The sequence below is a fragment of the Vanessa cardui genome, chromosome 17, assembly GCF_905220365.1.
Source record: "Vanessa cardui chromosome 17, ilVanCard2.1, whole genome shotgun sequence".
Taxonomy (NCBI): domain Eukaryota; kingdom Metazoa; phylum Arthropoda; class Insecta; order Lepidoptera; family Nymphalidae; genus Vanessa; species Vanessa cardui.
The window spans coordinates 5,561,308-5,584,294 of record NC_061139.1 but is presented as its reverse complement, the minus strand read 5'-3'; the positions used below and the strand labels follow the sequence as shown (position 1 = coordinate 5,584,294).

General features: G+C 30.4%; 1 protein-coding gene across 1 annotated transcript in view; it reads right to left on the bottom strand.

Moving 5' to 3' along the window:
- The window catches only part of LOC124536966 (transcription factor hamlet-like), an 82,979-nt gene that overhangs the window by 34,651 nt on the left and 25,341 nt on the right, over positions 1-22,987 (bottom strand). Inside the window, exon 2 of the mRNA XM_047113656.1 lies at positions 11,202-11,274. The gene's annotated coding sequence lies outside the window, so the exon portion shown is untranslated. The remainder of the gene's footprint in view (positions 1-11,201; positions 11,275-22,987) is intronic.

Sequence of the window (22,987 nt, the reverse complement as noted above, 5' to 3'; positions counted from 1 at the left end):
AGTGATGTGACTGGAACTAGTTGAGAAAACTCGATCGAATGAAAGTAGCCGTCCCCTTTTAGATAATGCCACGTTCCAGTCTTGTATTGCTGTTTATGTCACGTCATACTATCATTTTCGAATGTTTATTTATTGCCTGATATCATCTTGATAAGATTTTACAAATATATTCTACATTTAATGAGAAGACCAATCCTTGGAGGCGTTTATTTATTTGCTCGACAGATATGTTATTAATGATTGTCACAAAAAAAAAACACTGAAACGTCACTTATGTTACAATTGAAGTAAAAGGATTTTAGAATTTAGAATTTTGTAAATTATTAACAAGTAACTACTGTAGCATCTGCCTTGAGAAGACTTCAACGCGCTTAAATGTTTACTGAATAGATTTCAACGGGTTCCTATTTTAAAAATAGGTGTATAATATAATTATAATGTTCGATTAAAGAAAATGAAAGATCACAGGAACTTTGTGTGTTAGACATACGTACTTGTTGTTCGTAAATACTATTTAAATAATAGTTAGCACTGCTACTTAGTTTTAAAGATTTAAGTACCTTTAAAGCTAAGTAGCATCGTGAACAAAAAAGTGATTATTTTTTATGGTGTGAAGACGCAGCAAACATTTTAAACTTACATTGTAAATTACGACGTAGAGTCACTCGGAGTTAGTACAATTATGTACTTCCTAAATGGTCGTTTTGAGTGCCCATGTCAAAGGTGGTTTAAAACCTACGGTTCTCACGCATTGAATTCTCAGAATGTCGCAACACTACTATCACGCATAGATGTCTTAAAAAAGTAACTGTAAAACTTTTTCGCTTTATAAAACTGTATTTATAAACGTGCCAATTGTTTCACAAAACATTATTCCTGACTAAGACATTATCGTATTGCACTTATAATAATAATACTAATATAAAATGTATTACATAACAGCATTGGCATTTTTTTTAATAATATTTTTTGTATCGTTACTGTTTAACGCCAAAATATTTTTATTCGTTCGATGTGTCGTTGACCTCGTTCGGATAACATCTTCGCGGTTGCTTTGAGCGTTTAATTTCTTAATCCTAATTGAATTTGTTTGTTTCGAGGTCGATAATGTGTTGCCGGCGGCTGACCGATTGTTTCGCTGACCCAGCGGTGAAACTAGCCAATAGAGTGTATCATTATTCGAATATTGTTTGCGTAAAGTAATAACGACGATATTGATATTGAATTTATATCGAATGAGGTGTTTTGCATACAATTTCACTGCCGTGGAACTTGTATTTCTATGTAATTGTTTGTTTGTCTCCTGGATACTTTTACGCTTTTTTTATATCAAAATCCATCTGTTTAATACACTACAACAACAACCATAGCCTGTGAATTCCCACTGCTGGGCTAAAGGCCTCCTCTCCCTTTTGAGGAGAAGGTTTGGAACATATTCCATCACGCTGTTCCAATGCGGTTGGTGGAATACACATGTGGCAGAATTTCTATGAAATTTGACACATGCAGGTTTCCTCACGATGTTTTCCTTCACCGCTGAGCACGAGATGAATTATAAAGACAAATTAAGCACATGAAAAAAGTGGTGCTTGCCTGGATTTGAACCCGTAATCATCGGTTAAGATGCACGCGTTCTAACTGCTGGGCCATTTAGACTCATCTTAATACACTATATTATTACCTAAAATAATATGAGCTATGTACAAGCAGTTTGATATGGCGTTCTCCTTCTAGCACTTATTATATCTGAAGACGAATGTCTTGAAACATTACCATTTCCATGTACATTGGTCTTAACTCATTTCTGTAATATTTAATATTTATTACCGTCACAATAACACATAAGCTTAATTATATTTATTAATTTCCATCAAAATCGGTTAATTGATTTTGAGATGCGCGGTAACTTATAAATACACTTTTAACGTTCTGCTAATTTTGTATACAATTTTGTATTGTTTTTTTTTAAGAACATTTATTGTAATTGCACATTTATTTAACGACATTTTTTATGAATGAAAAAAGCTTTTTGTTCGCTACCTGTGCTCGTTGATATCGCAATAACTATTTCAAAAGTTTTTTTTATTTTTTTTGTAACGAAAATGCGATGTTACGAATATGTTATTACTTTCGGCTTCAAAATGAACCGATAAAAATTTTGTCGTCTCGTTATATTTTTAAAACATTTAAAAATATCACTTAAAATGTATTTAATGTTTTAATTTTATGTGTAACAATATAAATATAAAATTACATATTTAAACGAAGCAAAAAAACATGATATAATCATGTTTTTTTTTATAATCTATAGGATCTTCATGATAAGAAATTTTTTTTTATTATTTATTGCAAATTGCGAGTATACTTTTCTTGCTTGAATTCCCGAAATAAAGTCGTCCAAAATTATCATAATAACCGAAAAGTCTGTGAAACCTATAAGTTGAGTTTTTTTCATTTTCAGGTTAATTTAGTTTTCATTTGTTCATATAAATGATTACCAACAAGCAAACAAACACAATAATTTAAAACCAGAAAACCACAAATCACTGGAATATTTCGAACTTGGGTTTTTTTAAATGTAGCCACTTAAAATAATAATAATAATAGAAGTATAAATGCGGTAAATTTTACATCGTTAATGTAGGAGTAAAATAATTAGTTTATTCAAAGAGGTTTTATTGTGTGGTTAATGTTAGCATCGGTATATTACAAAATAGTATTTATCATCATGCAAATATTAAAACTGCTTCATTATAACGTCAAATGTTTCTAGACCAGATGAGATGACAAGGAAAACTAGTGATCTTGTGTATAGATAAATTGCTTGTATCTCGTACAAATAATGCATCGCTCTGGGGCATCGTTAAACACATGTGAGTCACGTTGAATATACGAAGTATTAATGTTACTGCTGATATTTACATTACGTTTAAAGTTATTTCGATTAAACGGCTAAATGATTTTCTTATCGAAATGTATTTAAATTTATTTTAACATAAAATATACATCTATGTCATATATTTTATGACCATGCCATCATGTCAAAAGGACATAAATCTTTTGTGAATTGAATTATTATAAATATATTCTTGGAACATTATGATGTTAAGAAAATTGATAGGAACAAACAATCAGTATAAATGACAATGGATTTAAATTTTTTCGCGTGAATAGTTCAGAAACAAGGGCCGAGCTGGTGTCGTCACAGTGGAGGAAGCGAAAGCGAATCAATCGACTTCTCCGTGACCAAGGCTATTGTTAGGAAAGCGAAAATAGGACGGATGCGAAAAAATGAAGAATAGGCACCCGACTTATACCTTTTATCTCTCTCCACCGTGACGTGACATGTCGGCGCGTGCCACTTCGCACATTACTAAGTCACGATCGCCGAGCGTGCTCCAATGTACGCCTATATAGTAGCTAAGTTTTGATCGTTTACGGTCGTATTGGATAAGTTAGAAGCGATTTAAAGAAAAGTCTAAAAATATATATTTTCTTCTTCTTTTTTTAAATTTATTATATTATAAAACAAAATTCATTTATTCAAAATTCACGTAGAAACAATAATCAATTTCTGCAGCGTTGTTACATTTAGCATTTCTAAACGAGATTAAAAAGTGAATCATCGGGGCGTTATCACGCGAAAACCAGTCTGAAATCTGAACGGAAGACCTTTCGGATAGCCTTTACTATTGCGCCACTGGAGCGGTGTATGGGCAGTTTTATTTATACCGGCTGTAGTGCGGGAGCGCTCACGACCCGGTAATTGATGCTCTGCAGCGCGTGCCGAGCCGTTATAAGTGCCTCGTCTGATTTGTTCCGTCTTTGCCCGCTGTTCGCTTTGAGTATTTTATGGTACCGTCAGTTGTTCCACTTGGACCTATGATTTAGGTAAATTAAATATCCTATTTTGAAAAGTCTATATTTCGTTCTTAATTTAAAATATATTCGTTACTTTAAATACACTTATATTTCATTGTAACGTATTTTTTTAATTCTATCTAAAGACATTAAAGAGACATTTAAAATTTTGTTTGACATTAATAATTTGTAATTATTTATATATGAAATATGTTTTTTATTTAAATTTTTATGTAATTATGGTTATGTTTAGGTAAATGTGGAATAAACCTGTATCACACATTGAAAGACCGCGCTTCATTATACCACTGATATACGACTGTTCGCTCTATTCAGCTTTTTTACGGTCGTGATGGAGCTAATAAGTATTAGTACGGTCAATATATATTTTATTGGTCTGTGATTACAAAAATATTTGAGTATCATTTATTTTTTACGTAACATCAAATTATATACTTGATATGTTTTCTTTTAAAAATATATCAAAACAAATTGTAAACTATTGTTAAGCGTAACAATGAAACACGCTTTCATTAAAACAGCTATTCGTTCCATTGATTGATTTAAAATATATATAGTATAAAAAAAAAAAGTTCAAGACTGTTTAACGTTAAGAGATTCTGCAAAATTAACGTTTATCATACGTGAAATCGATGTCGCTAGCTCACTCTACAAACATATAATTACGAGAAAACAGGTGTGGTTCAATATATCTAATATGATAACTAGATATTAGATGGTAACAAATTCCACAATCACTTATCTGTCAGTCAACTTACGAGAACTGCTCCAGATATTAGATCATTAAATGCGTGAATGTTGTTTGTAGAGATCTACGAAACTACGATATAAAATTATAAGATGTAGTAAGAAAGAAATTTATTTAATAGCACCGAGCTTGCGATATTTACCGAGCTAATATCGTAAATGCGAATATCACATGTCACTTTCAACAACATTAACTTAATTCTATGTTTTTTTTTAATGTTGCCATTTATATTTTAAAAAAAATTTTATTTTTATGCTTATTTAATAATACAATGATCGGTTGTACACGTTCGATTTTTAAATTATTTCACTGGCGCTATAGTTGCGTCAGATGAAGTTTATAAATTCGAAAGATAGAAACGCTTTTACAGTTACCGAAAACAATATTTGGGATAACAGTATTGTTTTTTTTCTTATTTTAATTTGACCAAGGTAAAAGGATAATTTAAGCGAGTTACTTGATTGTTTAACAATCACGATAAGAGCAGCCAAATAGAACATATCGTGTCAGTCGTCAAAGCGCGCGACTTTCGCGTAAATGGAGGTAAAAGTAAAGCGCTATTTTAGTAAATTGTGTTAAGCAAATCAATAAAAAGGAATCATCTACTTATTGTAACCACTTTACGCGTGAGTGCTTCGTGATTTAAGACATTTCGATTTCTGTTTCGCCTCGCTTCGAGTATTATTACCTACATAGAATGGGCCCATTTTTGGGTAATTCACAAATTTAATAAGTTCAATTTTTGTGGACTAACATTTTTTAAATTATTGATAATGATTTTGTTCTATTTACGAAAATAAACATCGTATAATATACCACAGTTAATAGAATTAGTGATGATATGGTTTGAAAGATGTTTTATTTTATAGTTTTTGGCAAAGTACATTGGCTGCTTCACAGATATGTATGTGTTTCTCGCCATATAGGACATATCAATATGTTGTATTGGCGTTTAGTGCTATCATTAAACACCAATATGTTTAAATCACATCAATCATTCTGTAATAGTTGGTCAATTTCAATTTTAGTTTTCACAAATTTAAAAGCTTAGATAAACATTTTAAAATGAAATGTAGCAATAAATGGAAAACTTAGTGGCTTTTTATAGGTATTTATTGATGATAATTTTTTAGAGACAACACACAGATTACAATAAAATGTCTTATCGAAAATAATACGAAAATTTATAAAAAAAATTATAGTCAGTAACTTTGTTTTGCAATTGCTTATAAGATGATCAAGTGAATTACAAATTTTTGACCTATTTATTCTGAAGCGACAACATATTTGCTAAATTTAATAAATTAATTTTTAATATTAAATATAGGTGAATTTGTGAACCTAGCTTTATGATAAGGAGTGTCTACCAAAGCACTAAACCAGTTCATAATGTTTTCTCGGAGTGTGCCGATGTCTGCATCATTAGGTCTGCATATTATAACCTTCTTTTATCTATGTATTTGCATATCCACATATTTTACAGTACTGGACGCGTTTTGACGCCTCCAATGACTTTATAAGGGATCGCGGCAGGTTTACTTTAGTGTTAACGATAAGGAATTGCGGTAGGATTATTTTAATTAATTCGAAGGGAAATAAATGTTGTTTAATATACGTATGAGGCGGCAGACCGTTATGTTTTTTACTTTATTACCATAGATTTCTTTAATGAAAATTTATTTGTTTTCATACGGATACAATAACGATTTTACACTGTAATAAATGCACCAGATAACTATTGAATACTCGTTGCGTAATGTCTCCCGGTAGTATAAGCATCGCTTATCGAATTTGAAATATATTCAAGCATGACGTAAGCGATCGCCTCTTATTATTTAAATATTTGCCGCGTATAATTGTTTTGTTTTATACATTGATTTTGAAATTGAATCCGGTTAATGCATAATATGGCACGTTTTATAAAATATTAAATAGAAAAAAAATCTTTTTTTTTATATTCGTGTTACTGGAAGGAAAATTGACATTTCATTACATGAATAAATATTTAATAAAATATCTACTAGGTACTTACAAGTACCTTAAAAATAAGCTATTTAAATAAACATCGAAGTATATAATAAAGTGCGTAATATTAATGGAATTGCTATGTAAAACACCTTGTAAATTTCAGTTAGCTTAACGAGCGTCTGGCCATAAATAAGCCTACGAGATTTCCTCTTCGAGTGATATACACTAATTAAATATAATAAACAAAGACGGGCAATGGAGAGTGGACAGACGTGGTAGGTGGTGAAGCGAAACCTCGCGGTATTCGATTGTGAGCAACCGCAGATACCGTGGATCTACTGATCCGACGCTTTCGATATATCAGAGGAAAGTGGGCTAGTCCACAATGTTGTTTGATAAGGCTGGTCGCGTGCTACGACGCCTTTATAGAAAAGTGAAACGGGTACTGTTAGATACCTATCTCTTTTTTATTATCTATTGCGATTGTGCTGTTGCGACATTCAATACTTAAGTTTTAACGACTCGTATAATAAATTGCATTTGCTCCTCGTGATTACAAAAATAAAACATATATTTTAATTGTTTTTATATCTTTTATTAACTTATATATCACATTAAAAAAATATACCAACATTTTTTTAAAATAAAAAGCCTATAAATTGTTATACAACAATAGTGAAATAAACATGTTAACATATGCCGCATAGTCATATCGAGCGAGGCTTATCTTGAATCCTTTAAAATAAGCAACATTTATGGAATTATATATAATGGAATTTACAAGAACAAATACTGTATTTACTTAGTTCATCGCTGAAAGTAATAAACTATTTGTTTTATTGGTGAGTAGGTGTATTCACAAGTTACAATGTACGATGTTCGTGACACGTTATTTTCTCGTCTATTTATTGCGTATACATATAAATTAGAATCTTCGCATACATTAGTTAGGACTGTCTTAAGCTGGATATGTTTATGACGACACATTTTGCAAATAGTCTCACCGGTTGAGACGTAAATATGCGTTATTAAAGATAATTATCACAAGTTACCGATGTGTTTGTTTTAACTTATTATTAAAAGATGGTATCTTTATCGGCAATAAAAATATATATATTTCTCTGTAAATGGATAATTCTTCTCAATAATTAAATACTCAATATTCCTCTTTGAAATATATGATTCATTATTAGGTACGTAGCTTTTGATATGTTAAAATGTTTAGAGTGCATTATGATCGTCTTTTTTTGAGGAAAAACATTTATTTTTAAATAATACTAGGATTCAATCAATGAATTATATTATTTAATATTAAAATCTGCATGTTAAGTTAGCCCTATGTGTACACAATTGTAATCATAAATATTTTAAATCGAATTGTCATAGAATGTATGTGCCTTGCTTTCTAATATAATATAAAATAAATAAATTAAGCTCGTAGATTGATGTAATGTCCATTTTAATATTAAATAATAACAGTACAACCTTGTTCCATTGTTAATTTTAAGTAACCATTAATGGTTAGTCTCAATATATAGTTTTAATGATAAATATACTCGACGATAGAGACTTAATGTATGTAATGTACTTAATAAAATTTGCCGCTTAGTTTTTGTTGTTTTGTACTTAATAGAATATGTAGTGAATAATGATATTGCATAATATATATTACATTGACAAAGATAAAACCGAAATCGTTATAACATTCCAATCGAATATGTAGCCATATGCAAGTTTTGTTTTCCTTATATTTGAGCTGAGTAATTATAATAATTTACACTATAATTCTTTATGAAGTTCTTTTAATTATTTGTTATGAATGATATTTGTATGTTTTTTTAACCAGCCGTCAGTTATAATCACTTTAATCTTTCGCGATTTACATTTACAATTTCATATTAAAGTTCTAACCGTGACTCATATTTGACTGGTTTCAGACAACTCGTGACCAAGACAGGTGCAACATTTGATAAATTCAGGCATAAAAATTAAAAAAACTACTGTTAAAATTCGAATACCAAATGCATAATAATTGATATGGTTATTAAGAAATAAAAAACATCCAGGTGATATAATACGATTGCTGTGTTAATTTGTGATATTTTGGCAGCCATGTTCTGTTATATAGTTTTTCTGATATATTAAAAAATCAAAGAATTTTTTTCAAGATAAACCTTATCTTTGAGGATTTTGGAGAATTATAAAACATCTATACTGTGCTACAATTGATAACCAGGCATTGGTTTATTATTCTACAAATATTTATTCTTGACTGAATTTTTCTTTCGATTGATCTTTGTTTGTTCTTATTGCAAAGAAATAAATAGTTTGTAATTCTTTTTTTAAAAATTAATTTTATTCTACTTGATTTTTGTCTTAAGTTATATAATGAACACAATAACATCTAGTTAACAACATGTTCTATAACATTTTTTTGTTTGAAATATTTTTTTTATAAAATTACTCTTTGCAGAACTGTATAATATATATTTGACCTTTCAATAAGTACTACAAAAAGGTTTTAATATAAAATAGTTAATATATAAATTTGAATGTACCTTTAACAGTGCAATGTAAAAGTTGTTATTTATGTTTTGAATTACTCGCGTTTGCTCCTATAGCGTGACTGGACTTCATTATACGGCGTGTGTCAAAATTATACTCCGACGTCAATATAATGAGGAATTTAAATTGTACGTAATGTAACAAAACATTTAATTTTTTAGCACACGTTGCAGTTCAATTTAGATATCACTATTCAAATCGACATTGAAACAAGGACGAGTGGACTACGAAATAGGCTTACTTATCTCGTTTCAATTACCGATGTCAAATCCAAACTATTGCATAATATTTTTTTAAATAGTAATTAGTTAAACTAGGCTCAAGTATAAGTCCATAAAATTTATAATTATTGTAAAAAAACACGTAATTAACATCAACACCGGACACGAAACAAATGGTAAAAAGATATAAACATAAAAAAATCTCGTGATACTTGATCGGATTTGAACCCCTTACTATGAACTAAGATCTCCGCGCTCTATCCATTGGGCTCGACACTAATTAGATTTAGTGTATCAGTGGAAGACTGTTGATTTCAAATTGATCCAAATACATAATGAATGTAAGCGTATTAATCGAATGTCTGCATTCTCAAACTACTTTTTATTTGGTTTTACTATCAACTTCTAAGTAATTCCGTAGTATTTCTTAGAAGCAACATCTAGTCGGATTTGGGCTCGTCCTGCTTGCACGATGTCTTCCTATTTTGGATCTTAGTTAGAGTGTTTTATAGACGAGTGAGAATGTTGTATAAAATTATCTGAATTTGCATGGATTTAAGGCGTAAAATCGTTGGAATACCGGAGGAAATTTCTAAGCGACGGTCATTTGCTAAACTACATCGGTATATGTTATGCGTGAGCAGTTACATGAACAGTCTCGAGCGATATTAATACACGGAGGCTTTGTGTTCCTGGATGTGGTCTGCTAAAGTATAGAATTCGTTATTAAACCTTTATGTGCATATGAAATTAAATTAAATGCTGACGTAATTTTATGTTTTCGTCTATTATTTTACTGGGAATATTAATTTTCGTAATATAATTGTTTGTAATTAAGGCAAGACATTTTTTGTTATGAATTTTCACCAATCGAACATTTAAAAGTCTTTCGAGTACCCCCACCATCAGGTGGGGAACTATTCCGACATATAAAGCATGTCGAAGGAAGAGTGACGTTTGAAAGGCGGCTAGCCGTAAAAGTCACAGCTTTCAATAACAGTTTTTTTTTCAGAGATTAATTTATTGTTTTTTTTTTTACTTTCCTTGTAACCCCTTCTAGTCGGTTAATAAGAGCACCATGGCATGTTCTCAAGTATTACTCGATACTGGCCTCAGTAGCCGACTAATCGCCCCAGGTCAAACCGTGTAGGAGCCGAGACCACCGCGTTTATTATAATAAGCCATTATAAAGTTTAGCCATCGCCCTTTATGCGGCTCACATTGCATTAGCGGAATTAATTTTATCTTATAAGCTGAACACGCTTACAGGTAATTATTTCATTGGGAAATACATGCATGAAAACTCTCTTGAATCCTTTGGCTACTACGGTATTGAGCTGAAATTAATAATAATAATATATGTTAATATTTATATACTTACTTGGTGGTTGGCCTGTCTGTGTACCAGACATTCATCAAATATTCTACCGCCAAATAGCAATACGTAGTGAGCGTTGGCGAATTGGTGTCATGTAAGAAATATCTAATATTTCTTACATCGACAATGTCTTTGGGCGATAGTGTCCAATTAATATCAGGTTTGCCCCTAACTTTTCCATAAAAAACACCTTTTTTCTTAACTTACGAATTTGCTTTGTATCGAATGTAAACTGTTAATACAACGCGGCCCAAAATAATACAGATACAATTAAATTTACTGTCGTACCGTATTTCGTCAGAAAGTAACAAAAATCGCAATAAATATTTTGTAATGTCATTGCCCCATATATTTTAATATAGATTTTTTTTTATTAGAAAGAAGTTAACGATCTTGTTCGCTTAACTCTATAATGCAATGTATCCGATAGATCACTTACCTATTAGCGCTTGGATGTGGAAACCGGGGATAATCTCATTTGCGGTAGACAGTTTGGCGGCGTTTTTTGTACTCTGAAAACAATAAAAATATATATGTGAAGATTTTTTTAATTTAATAAATGAAAATATATTATTTTGTTTTTAATTCTATAAATTCCTTAGCAATAATATTATATCAATAAGAATTGTTTTAATTATACAATTAACGTCAATAAGAATGCAGTGTTTCACAACAATTTCACAGACGCCCAATATTTCAAACCGTTTCGACATTGTATTCGATGACAATTATTCTATGATAACATTGCAAAACTACCACTGAATTAGTCGCATCGTGATCCGTGGCCACAGTTCCGATTCTAGAAATCGGCTTTTGAAATTAATTGCGTGATCTTTGAACTATTGCCAAATGTTAACAAACCCCGCATTGTCGTTGGATTAGGACGAAGGCGGGAAACGTAATTAAATTAATTATTATTCATTCTGTAAAAATAGGTAATGAACATTTTTTATGTTTGTATATGTCCAGTGGTTAGAACATTTCCTTCTTAACCGATGATTGCGGGTTCAATCCCAGGCAGGTTTATAATTCATCTAGTGGTCGGCGGTGAAGGAAAACATCGTGAAGACACCTGCATCTGTCTGATTTCGCATTAGAAAAGCGTGGTCGAATGTGTCCCAAACCTTCTCCTCAAAGGGGGAGGAGGCCTTAAATTTACAGTGTTGTTTTTGTTATACGTATGGTAAAATACACAAAATTAAATAAATTTTAGTGTTTTGTCCATATATTATTTATTACACTATTGTTATAATAACATTGTTACTTTTGTTTGTTTGAACGCAATTATCGTAGACCTACGAGTCCGATTTGAATTATTTTTTTGTGTTAGGTAGAACATTTATTTAAAAAGCTTATAATGCTATGTAACAACTTTTTATTCATGAAGCAATGTCAACAAAATTTTAATTATATTAGTACCTATAAGGGTTTAGGAAACTTTTTTGTATAACTTTTCTGCGTGAAATTATTATTTTGTGTTTATGGATTTGCGCAAACTCGTCTAGTCAGGTTCCACCCACTTGTTAAATATTCAAAGCAGCAAAAGTTTGTATGGCAGCTGTATTCTGCTTTGAAAAGTGAGTGAGCTAGTGTATTGAATTAGGCACTACGGAAATAACGTTATTGGTTAGTGGTGGTTTGACTATTGTTCTTATTTTCACGAGTCAGCTCTATCGGTGAATACAACTTACCATCGGCAGTCTACCTTTCTAATTTAAATATCGAGTTCTTTTGTTTAAAGCATCAATTGTTATACATTTATGTATTCAGAAGTTCGTAAATTGTGGTCCTTTATAAAATTATATGTATACAAAGTTCTTATAGAGGTACTTTAATGGATATTTTTTTTATTAACAGTTATCTTTATTAACACATAAATAAAGCAGACACGTTGCGAAATGGTTAAGGACATTTCGCTTGTTGTTTCGTTAAATCGTTAAAATGAAAACGATTAACGACCCTTAAATAAAATTAAAATAAATTCATTGTTGGTATTAAAATTTTAAAGTAGGTCATTACAGTAACAATTACTTTTATTTCCAAATTATTTTCGAGTTTAGTGTAATTTTAAATTAGTCTAAATTATGTTTTATGTTAATGTGTTTTTTACTACTGTCATTCCAATCACTTACATTGGTAAATAAATATTTTAAAGAATATTAATATGGTGCCATGTAATCACTATTCGCTGTACATAAAAAAGTATATAATAGAAAACTGTTCTGATAGTGTAAGTCAGATTATATAAATGAACAATATTTAAGTTCGATTAAATCTTTCGCTGATGAAATGTATTCTATTTTTAAATTCATCTCAAAAGCAACAAAATTTTATCAACAATTACCGTTGCGTAATTATTCATAAAAATTATATCATTTCTCTTTGATGAGGAATTCCGAAACGATAAAGATAATACGCCTAGAAATATGTAGAAGTAAATAAAAGCTCTAGTCGGAGGCTGGATCTCTAACAAATCGCTTTAATTCCATACAATGTCTGTCTTTCATAACAAATGATGATACTCTTGCTTAACAAGATAGATTTTTTTAAATAACATGTGCTTGAATGAATCCCATTCACGTTTTCGAAAACAAAGGCTTAAACAATTTGCGGGCTCGATTAGAAGTTCGGCTTTTTATAAAAGACGAACGCGTTACAGCCTACAAGTTCAATCAACAAAACGGATGTTAAAATTTTAAGTTATTTATACAAGAACCTACTTAAACTAAATTCTATTAAGAAAACGTGATATATTTTACAATAATTTTGAATCGGAGTTCTTATCGTTAATTTATCTTACGAAATTATGGATTGAATATTTTTTGTTGTCCGTTTTTAATGGCAGTGTGTATCATGCGTTACATATCGCATACAATAGGCGATGATTCTGATACAAAGCAATGGGAGCCGCGATTATTAATCGTCATTGAAGATTGATGTGACATTCTGATGTGTAATATACCTTTATTGATGTAGGTTAAGGTTCCACGGTGATGCAAGAGACCAATCCTTCTACAATAGCATGTTACCGTAACAAATAAAAAATAACAAAGGCAATCCATAACACTACTACTTTAGCATTTTCTGCTTACGAACTCTTTTTTAATGTTCGAATTTTAAAAATTATTAAGTAACCAATTTTTTTTATTATGTTAAGACATCAAATTACGTAGCATCATAAGTATGGCCGTTAAAAAAACCGAGTGCTCGTTTAAACAAAATATTATAGTTCTATACGGACAGTAGACGATATAGCCTACAATTATGATTGAATGGGACGAATTAAGCATATTTTTTTATTATATTTTGAACCTTATTCTTAATACCGTAAGGTGTAAGAGATCTTAGTAGAAGGAAGTCCGTTGGACGGTCGGTACGATTGGTATAACAATAATTAAGCCGTACCCATCTTGATTCAAATAGTAATTTTATTGTAGTTTATTTTCCCGCATGATGTTTGCCGAATTTTGATTATCGGTCCTCGCTTTAATAATTAAGTTTATGAATTTTATTTATTTTAATAATATCTGATTGCTTGTTTTTAAAATGTATGAGTAAAAAATATTCATTTTTAATTAACAAAAAATATTTGAATGATTAGTTCTTACGAAATTTATTTAATAAAGATAATTAATACATAATAAATTGATTTAATATTAGGAACGTAATCAAATTATGCGTAAGTATGTAAATTTTAGTGTCGCATAGGTATTTCATATATTTAAATAAGCATTATCTTTCAATAAACCCTCCGGCCATAATTATGTTATAAGTGTTACACGGAGAGAAGTAAAAGTAATCTCTAGATAAAAAAATAACAAGCAAATGTAAAAGTCACTAAAATGTATATCATCCGAGGTAATTGCAGAAACCCCAGTAACATTTACGACCGACGAAATGAGGAGAAGGGTCCTTTTAGCGATTTTGGCTTTTCGACTTTTTACAACATTCGAAAGCAGCTTCTTATGCAATCGATAACGCAAATTTACGAAGGAGGCTTTAATTGTAACATCGATTGACGGATGTTAATAAAATTACACTTACGAAAATATTTCTTAAATCGAATAAAACTCGATATAGCAAGTTTTACTTTTATTATACCATATCAAAGCAACGTCTCAAGAATAAATTAGTTGACAGAAGTAATTTGAATCTTTGGAAAATTACTCGGCATCATCGCATTTCATGGAAACCGTCGGACGTATTCGAGTCGTTTTTTCCGTATATGTCGTATAAGGATGTTTATAGTGACTCGCCTCGACGTTACGTAGATGTTTTTTTTTCTATTTAAAGCGTAGTTTTAGGGCTAAGAGCACTAACATAAGGGTTTTTAAAATTAAGTTTTAATTTATTTGTAATAAGATTTAAAATTGAGTTATCCACTGAGAATATTAAGACGTTTCCGATCCGAAGTTAATAGGTATATTTTCTTTCCGTCAATATTATTATGCAGGAATAACCCAATGAAGTGTTATGTAAATTAATTATTATTTTAAACTACATTAATTTATTCAAGCAAATCAATGTATATAGTTTTTGATATATAAAGCTTCTTGACCTGGTAAAAGGTTGCTATATTTCACTTAAATGTGAGCATGAAGATAAGCTAGTACGGTGAATTTATTTATATTAAATACAAATCGAAATACGCATTATTGGCCTTACATAAATGTACACTTTATGAATAAAGCCTTATTAAGGTATTGAAAACGTACAAAGTTACATCAATAAAAAATCTCTTACATTGTTTTTGTGTTTTTTTATTTGTGTCTATATAAGATGTTTTTTTTAAATAATAAGATGGCAGAAGAACAATGGTTATTGCGTTAGTGAGTTTCGATATCAACCCATGAATTTGGATAAGATATTATATAAAATTATCTTTGCGAATTTACTGGCGACCGTGCAAAAATAAAATTGCTATTCTTAAAGTAAAAGTAAAGTAATAGACTGTGAATGTTTCATTGCCGGGCTAAAGTGCTGCTTTCCTTACAGATGAGCATTTTTGGAGCATATTCGACCATACTGAATCATTGCGGGTTAGAAATTGGCAGATTTTCATTCAAAACAATGCAGGTTTTCCGAACCACGAGATGAGATGATTATCAAAACTAATTAAGTAGTTGAAAAGTGTAAAATTCAGAAATGCTTGTCGAATTTGAACCCTAGACTAAAATTTACGCGTGTTCTAGAACGCTTGTGGTCTACCATCAGAGTGAGCATTATGATACAAACATTTTTTTAAATATAAGCTGGAAAATATAAAAAAAAACCTTTCTGCATTTAAGGAAGATCAAATAATAAAGTACTATATAAATAATTAAGAGTAATTTCATACAAACATTACTAAGTTTTATTTTCTTCTGACCTCAGTTTTATATCACTTGTTAAATGTAGGAAATAAAACATAAAAGTAATTGCTTAGACCTAAGTTTCGTGACCACTTAATTTACCTCATTGGACGTGTCATTAATGAGAACAGTTGTAACCGTTAATAAGGCGTAATATACGTCTTCTTTTGAAATTAATGTTACAAAATTAAGATGTCCATGATTCTACTTAGATTTGAATGTACTGGTTATCGTCCGCGACTCCGGCTTCTGTCGGTCGTGAAGTGTAAATATAAAAATGTGAAAAAAAATCTATAAATGTATGCCTTTCTGACTTTAAAGCTTTATATCAAAATTTGATTCTTTTTATGGTATAGGTTGGCGGACGAGCATATGGGCCACCTGATGGTAAGTGGTCACCATCACCCATAGAAATATTAACTATTCCTTACATCGTCAATGTGCCACCAACCTTGGGAACTAAGATGTTACGTCCCTTGTGCCTGTAGTTACACTGGCTCACTCACCCTTCAAACCGGAATACAACAATACTGAGTACTGTTATTTGGCGGTAGAATAACTGATGAGTGGGTGGTACCTACCCAGATGGGCTTGGACAAAGCCCTACCACCAAGTAAATAATTTGGATTCGTTTTTTAGCCTTGATTGCCAAATAGACAGATATAAAGAGTAATTTTTCCAATTACAATATTAGTGTAGATTACGCATCATAATATTAATATTTGTTTTGACATAATTTTAAGCCGTTCTTGATTCATATTTTTTCATTGCTGCTTACATTACATTAAAAAGATTATGTAAGGATTTTTTATTGTGATAAAGTTTAAGTCAGTCCGTTTTTAACGTCGTTTGTATTCAATCGGCTTAAGATCGGTTTTATTTTCACCTGAATGCGTCAATTTTGTTTTTAGCTGTTGTTTGACATGATTAAAAATAGTATTAATTGATCTTTCAAACTGATTTTGGCCACTTCTGTTATTTTCAAGTGTGTTCGCAAACATAAGTGTACTCTCTATTTCTTTACTCTCTTAACTCTATAGTATATTATATCTGCACAACAAGAAAGTATTCAGGAGCAATGACCTTGACACACCTTGTAACTAGACCAATGACTAAGTCAATACGAAATGATATTGTATTTTTCATAGCTATTATTTAAAAAAATAAATTAATAAAATATATTTTTATGATTTGTTGTGTAAATACGAGAATAGTCTTGATGTTTATTATATGTGTATTCCTTGTAGATGTGAGATATGATATGAGTGAAATCACAGCTATAAAGAATAAAATTTTCATATACATAACACTTTACCATATAAACGAAGTATTTTTTATAAGTTAAATGTTTTTACTTTTATGTTCATATGTCGTATATATACATATGAACATAATATGCCGTATATTGGCATATTTATACAAATTAATTATTCAAATTCAGGCCACTAATTTGTCATTAAATGTAAGTGACATTTGCCCTTGTACATTAAGTGATCACTTAAATGCTTCTGTACTTTAGCATTATAAATTAAAAAAAATCAATTATTGTAAAATATATTCCAATTTTAAAATAAGGTAATTTAAAGTAATGAGTTAAATACTGATTTGTTCATTAAAATTCATTTTATGTTTCTAAGATATGTTACGAAAGAATAAATTATCGAGTGATTTAAATACTGTCAAGAAATTCAAAATTACAATGAATTCAATGAAAATTGAGGCCATATTTTATGAAACAAATGCCAATTTCACAATGTTTGTTAACGATATCAACTAAATTGTGAATTCGATATCTGAATGTTGAAGAAATAAGGGCTTAACTCACGATCTAGGAGCCTTTATTATGCGCATGAATAATTTGTTTCATTAGTGATTTATATATGATAAAGTAACCACGTGGAATATACAAATACAATTTTACTATACAATAATTCTATTTTATAAAGATTGATTGTTCGACCTATCAATGTTTTGCTTATATTTCTGATCTATGACCGAATGTATGTACTTTTCCAATATATCTTTGTTCAATAGTATTTTTTAAGTCCTTACAAAATATTTGTTCGAATGATGTGACTATAATCACACATATATTCTAATTTTGCGTTTTCAAAATATATTGTGAAAAAGTCGCCAATGTGAACACCAACGATATGTTGTTCAAGTGACCCAACTCGGCTTTGCACGGGTACTTGATATTTATCGATATATTATGACCAAATTATATAAAATAATTATAAATTATAGCCTATGTATTATTATGGTGTTATAACCTATGTTACTGTAAAATTGCATCCAAATCAGTTCAGTAGTTTTTTGTGGAATAGTAACAAACAAACATACTTCTATCCTCACACACTTTCGCATTTATAATATTAGTAGGATTTATTTAAAAAAAATACAAGTGTATTTGTCAAAATAATAAAAATACATTTTTATCGTAAAGCCGTGTGCACTGCAGCCTGACCTTAGTGCATTTAAGTGTTGGCGCGCATTAATCTTGTCCTTGCACTTTGCAGAGCGCCATAGTTGTTACGCCCTGCGCATATTCTATTTAGGGCAGGCGTAATACGTAATCGTGTTCTGTTTTGATTACTGTTATAGTATAAGTATTTTTAATAATAAATATTTGATTTCATTGTCGATAAACAATTGAATTTAACATAAAGATTGTCTAGGCCTCGGACAAAAAATAGAATTTTTACAGGAAAATTAATAAATCAATTCGGACAAGGATAGACTTACGGAATGTAACTCGTATTTAAAATTATTTGAAAAGAGAACTCATTCGATGTTTTCGAATTAGATCGAAATTAACGACATCTGATTGGCTATCGAATACGGTGGGAGGAAGGGCTCGATAAAGGAGGTTTGTGATAAGCGATTAAACTTTTTGGAACATTGATTAAACTATGGTTTAAACATACATGTAAATATATATACCGAAAAACTTTATATGAATAAATGAAACAGGAAATATGTTTGAGAGTAACTAATTTGCATCCTTTATACTTAATGCTTGTAAGGTCAGTAAATAAAACTACTGAACTTGTAAACATTCTCACGACCAATCTACATAGGAATGAAGTAACATAAGTAATGTAAGGGCATACAAAGCTGTTTACATAAATCAAAGAAATTTTATTAGCGGTAATACATTATGTTTTCAGAGTAATTAATAAAACTGGAGTATCATTATCATTGATTGAAGCCTTAATTAAGATCATTCGTAATTAAGGATCAATTTATCTTAAGATATATCTTCTCGATAGTAAAACATGACTACTCCACTTAGTCCTAAGATTCAAGACGTAGTAAGCTCATTATGATAACATGCAACGGTTTCGATTAAGTTGACTCGTAAGTTACTTTACTTAGTTGATTTTGGAAGTGTTTTGCCGACTATCATTATTTAACCTATATTATTGATCCTAGGTGATATTCGCTGATACAAACAATAAAAGTCACTAACGACTTGTTCTTCTATTAGTTTATGTAGTCGTTAAAAATTTAAAAGAACAGAAGTTTGTTTTGAGAGTAGTATTTTCAACTGACACAATTAAAAATAAATACGAAAATATATTACACGAACGTGACGTGTGATCTGATTTGGCTAAGTAGCTGGAATACGTGTGTCGAATGAAATTTGTGGCCTCAAATTTCAACTAATTAATTTTCAATTAATTTGTATGTAATTATAAATCATCTCACACATGAAGAAGAAAATAATAACTTGCAGTTATTATTAACTATTGAAATGTTTTCATATAAGACGATTGTGGAAATAAACTCCGAGCCATATATGACAAAGGTAGAATTTGCGAGTATGTTACTTTAAATAAAATCGTTTTATATATATCAGTGTCATGTTTTATATCGCTGAGTTAATACAAAATGATTAGTGTGCGAGTTTCTGACTTGCGCATCATTGGACTCATCTCCGTTTTAGTCACAAACTGGTTGGACTTCCTACGTTCGCAGGATGTTGCTCCATTTTCGCGATTCATTAGCTTAATGGCTTTGAGCTGACGATCATTTTTATTGCGAAATCTTGATCTCAGAAATCGATTTTAATGAACACGAGTTAATAAGTCGAGATACAAATAATGATTATTTTTTAAATTCGTCGATAAGAAAATCAATGTAACCAGAGAACGTTTATCTTTATTTTATCTATAAGGCAATTAAAAAAATTGTATTCGAACAAGCTGTCTGTCTTCTTTGTTTAAGCTGATGTTAATATTATTTATTTTATTTTTATGTTGAATTTAAATAACGAAAAAGAAAACAAAAGAAATTTTACACATTGTAATTTTATATAATATTCATACGCAAAAGACTACTTAAAAAACATTAATATTAGTATTATATATTAGTTATATATTATAAAGTTATATGTGATGCCTTTATCATTCAAACATAAAAACACACTTTATAATGATATTACAACAAATATAATGTATCAACTTTATTACGAACCCAGTAAATTAACATATGAATGACTGTAAAATTATGTTACATTTCGTTTATATTCAAATACCTTAACAAATAACAAGACATTGCTATTTAATATATTAATCTTAAATTGTTAAGCATATGATGTTTCAAACGTTCCGACAATAAATAAATACAAGCGAAATACACCTTTAAGTCGTAACTGATAGAGTATATATTTATTTGTCTATGTTGAAAAAAATCGTGTCTACGGTAGCCGAAATCAAGGGTCAGGGGATCAAGCGTGATCGAAAACTGATATTAGTGATAGTTACAAGAGTGACGCATGCGTGAATGAGATATTAGAATGAGGTAAGGAGTCGACTGGTGATGAAATAGATACAAAGATGGATGAATATCGAATGACGTACGATGCTACGTACTCTACGGTGTTATCATATCATCTATAAAATAAGGGCGCATGCAGACACAATTTATTGAAGTTGAAAGTGACTACAAAGTTTACATAATAAATTACACAGTCGATTAATTCCATAATAACTTCTTACAATCAAAGAGAAGACATATTTTACAAAATTATAAAACAATGAAAAATTATGCCATAATAATTTTAAACCGGCAAATGAATGCAGAACAAAAAATTTTAACAGCCATATCATTGTCCAAGGAAAAAAGATCACAATGAGAATGAGAAATTTTGATGAACCCTTTTACTCAGGTTGCGATATATTTCGCGCTTAATTGGGTGCCCAAATGAGTCGAGTACCTTAAATTAAACAGGGTCGGTGACATCAAAGAGGCTGGGTTACTTTTTGCACGACAAGGAACAGTAGTGTAGCAGAAGTGGCATAAAGGTAAATCAATCGTGATTCATTGTTCACACTCTACTTATTATTTTGTATTTGCATTCGGCTCTCGACGGATGAAGTAAAAATGTACAAAGTTTATCAAAATCGGTTCATTTAAGTGTGAAACGGTAAGAAGAAACAGAGTTACTTTCGTATATATATTTTTAGATAGTACACAATATAATATTGTGATTTCTCTTTGTATTTCAATCACGTGAAAACTACTGATCATATCGGTATGAGACACATCACAAAAATAATAAATATATATTTTTTTTTAATTTAAGAAGACAATGTATACACATGAATTACAAAACGCTTATGCTTTAGATGTATTCGTGCAATTAGTAGATAGTACTTTTAAATAGCTGCCATTGATAGCGCAATACACTTTCGCTGCCATATTCAACACGCTTCATATTCTATGAGCACAGCTTTATATTTAAACAGATTAGAGTGGACGTCGTCGCGAAGATAATTTTAATGGCGGCTTCACGTTACGTCGAGTGTAAGAAGATTCACGGTTGATGTAGTTCGATTTTAGGCTTTCACTTGTGTGTAGAAAGTGCTTAAAAGTGCAAAAGATAAATCACTTTAAACTGTATCTCGTGAAGTGCGGCACTGCTTTTAAGTGGCTTATCAGAAGCGATTAATATTAAGTGCTATTATTATTTAATGATAAGTTTTTAATTAGAGCCTTCGAATTAGTAAGAAGCTTGTGAATCTATCGTCACTACATATACAAAGTTTCTTGGCCGCGTCAGTCTGTCTATATTTTCGCGTTAAACTCCAAAACTACTGAACGGATTTTCATGCGGTTTTCATTGTAAGACAAAAGGAAGGAAAGGTTTGGGTATACAATTTATTTAGGTTTTTGTGTAAATAAATTGAAATAGAACGACAAGTGTTAAACATGTCGTGAAAAGGCAACAAATAAATATAAATCAAGGCAAAAAAACAAATTTAAATGATTTGTCCTTTCATGCGAAGCCCGGACGGGGCAGGCCGTCAGTGAGGTTTATCGAATAATCGCCTTTAAATTATAGAATAAAAAAATGACGCTCTATTTTCGTGTAGGAATTCGATTATATGTGTTATTCTAGGTAGTGTGTAATTAAGAACCAGAAGCTCTTAATAAATGTCACTTCAAATGTTTTAACTAATTGAATAAGGAGCTATGAGGTATTGCCGTATTCGTAATGTATGTATCCATTAACATTCTGACAAAGTATTGAAAGACAGCCAAGTGTGAGCCGAGCATACATTGAGAGTTCTGTGTAACCCGTTTGATTGTTATTGTTATTCGTCATAATAATAGATCTATAGCTCACAGCCTTGTAATACACGTACTGTGTTAGGCTTAATCATAAGGTTCGACGTTAAGGAACCCTGATAATTGTAGGCATATCAGTCAGGTCAAATAGTTTTTAATTGCCGATAAAGATCTATTTCAACGATATATTTTCATTAAGTTGTTCTTGCTAGTATGTTGCATAATGTCAACTATTAAACAGCCATGATAAATGACTTCTGTACCTTTTTTCAATCAGTGTCATATTAATTAATGTAGA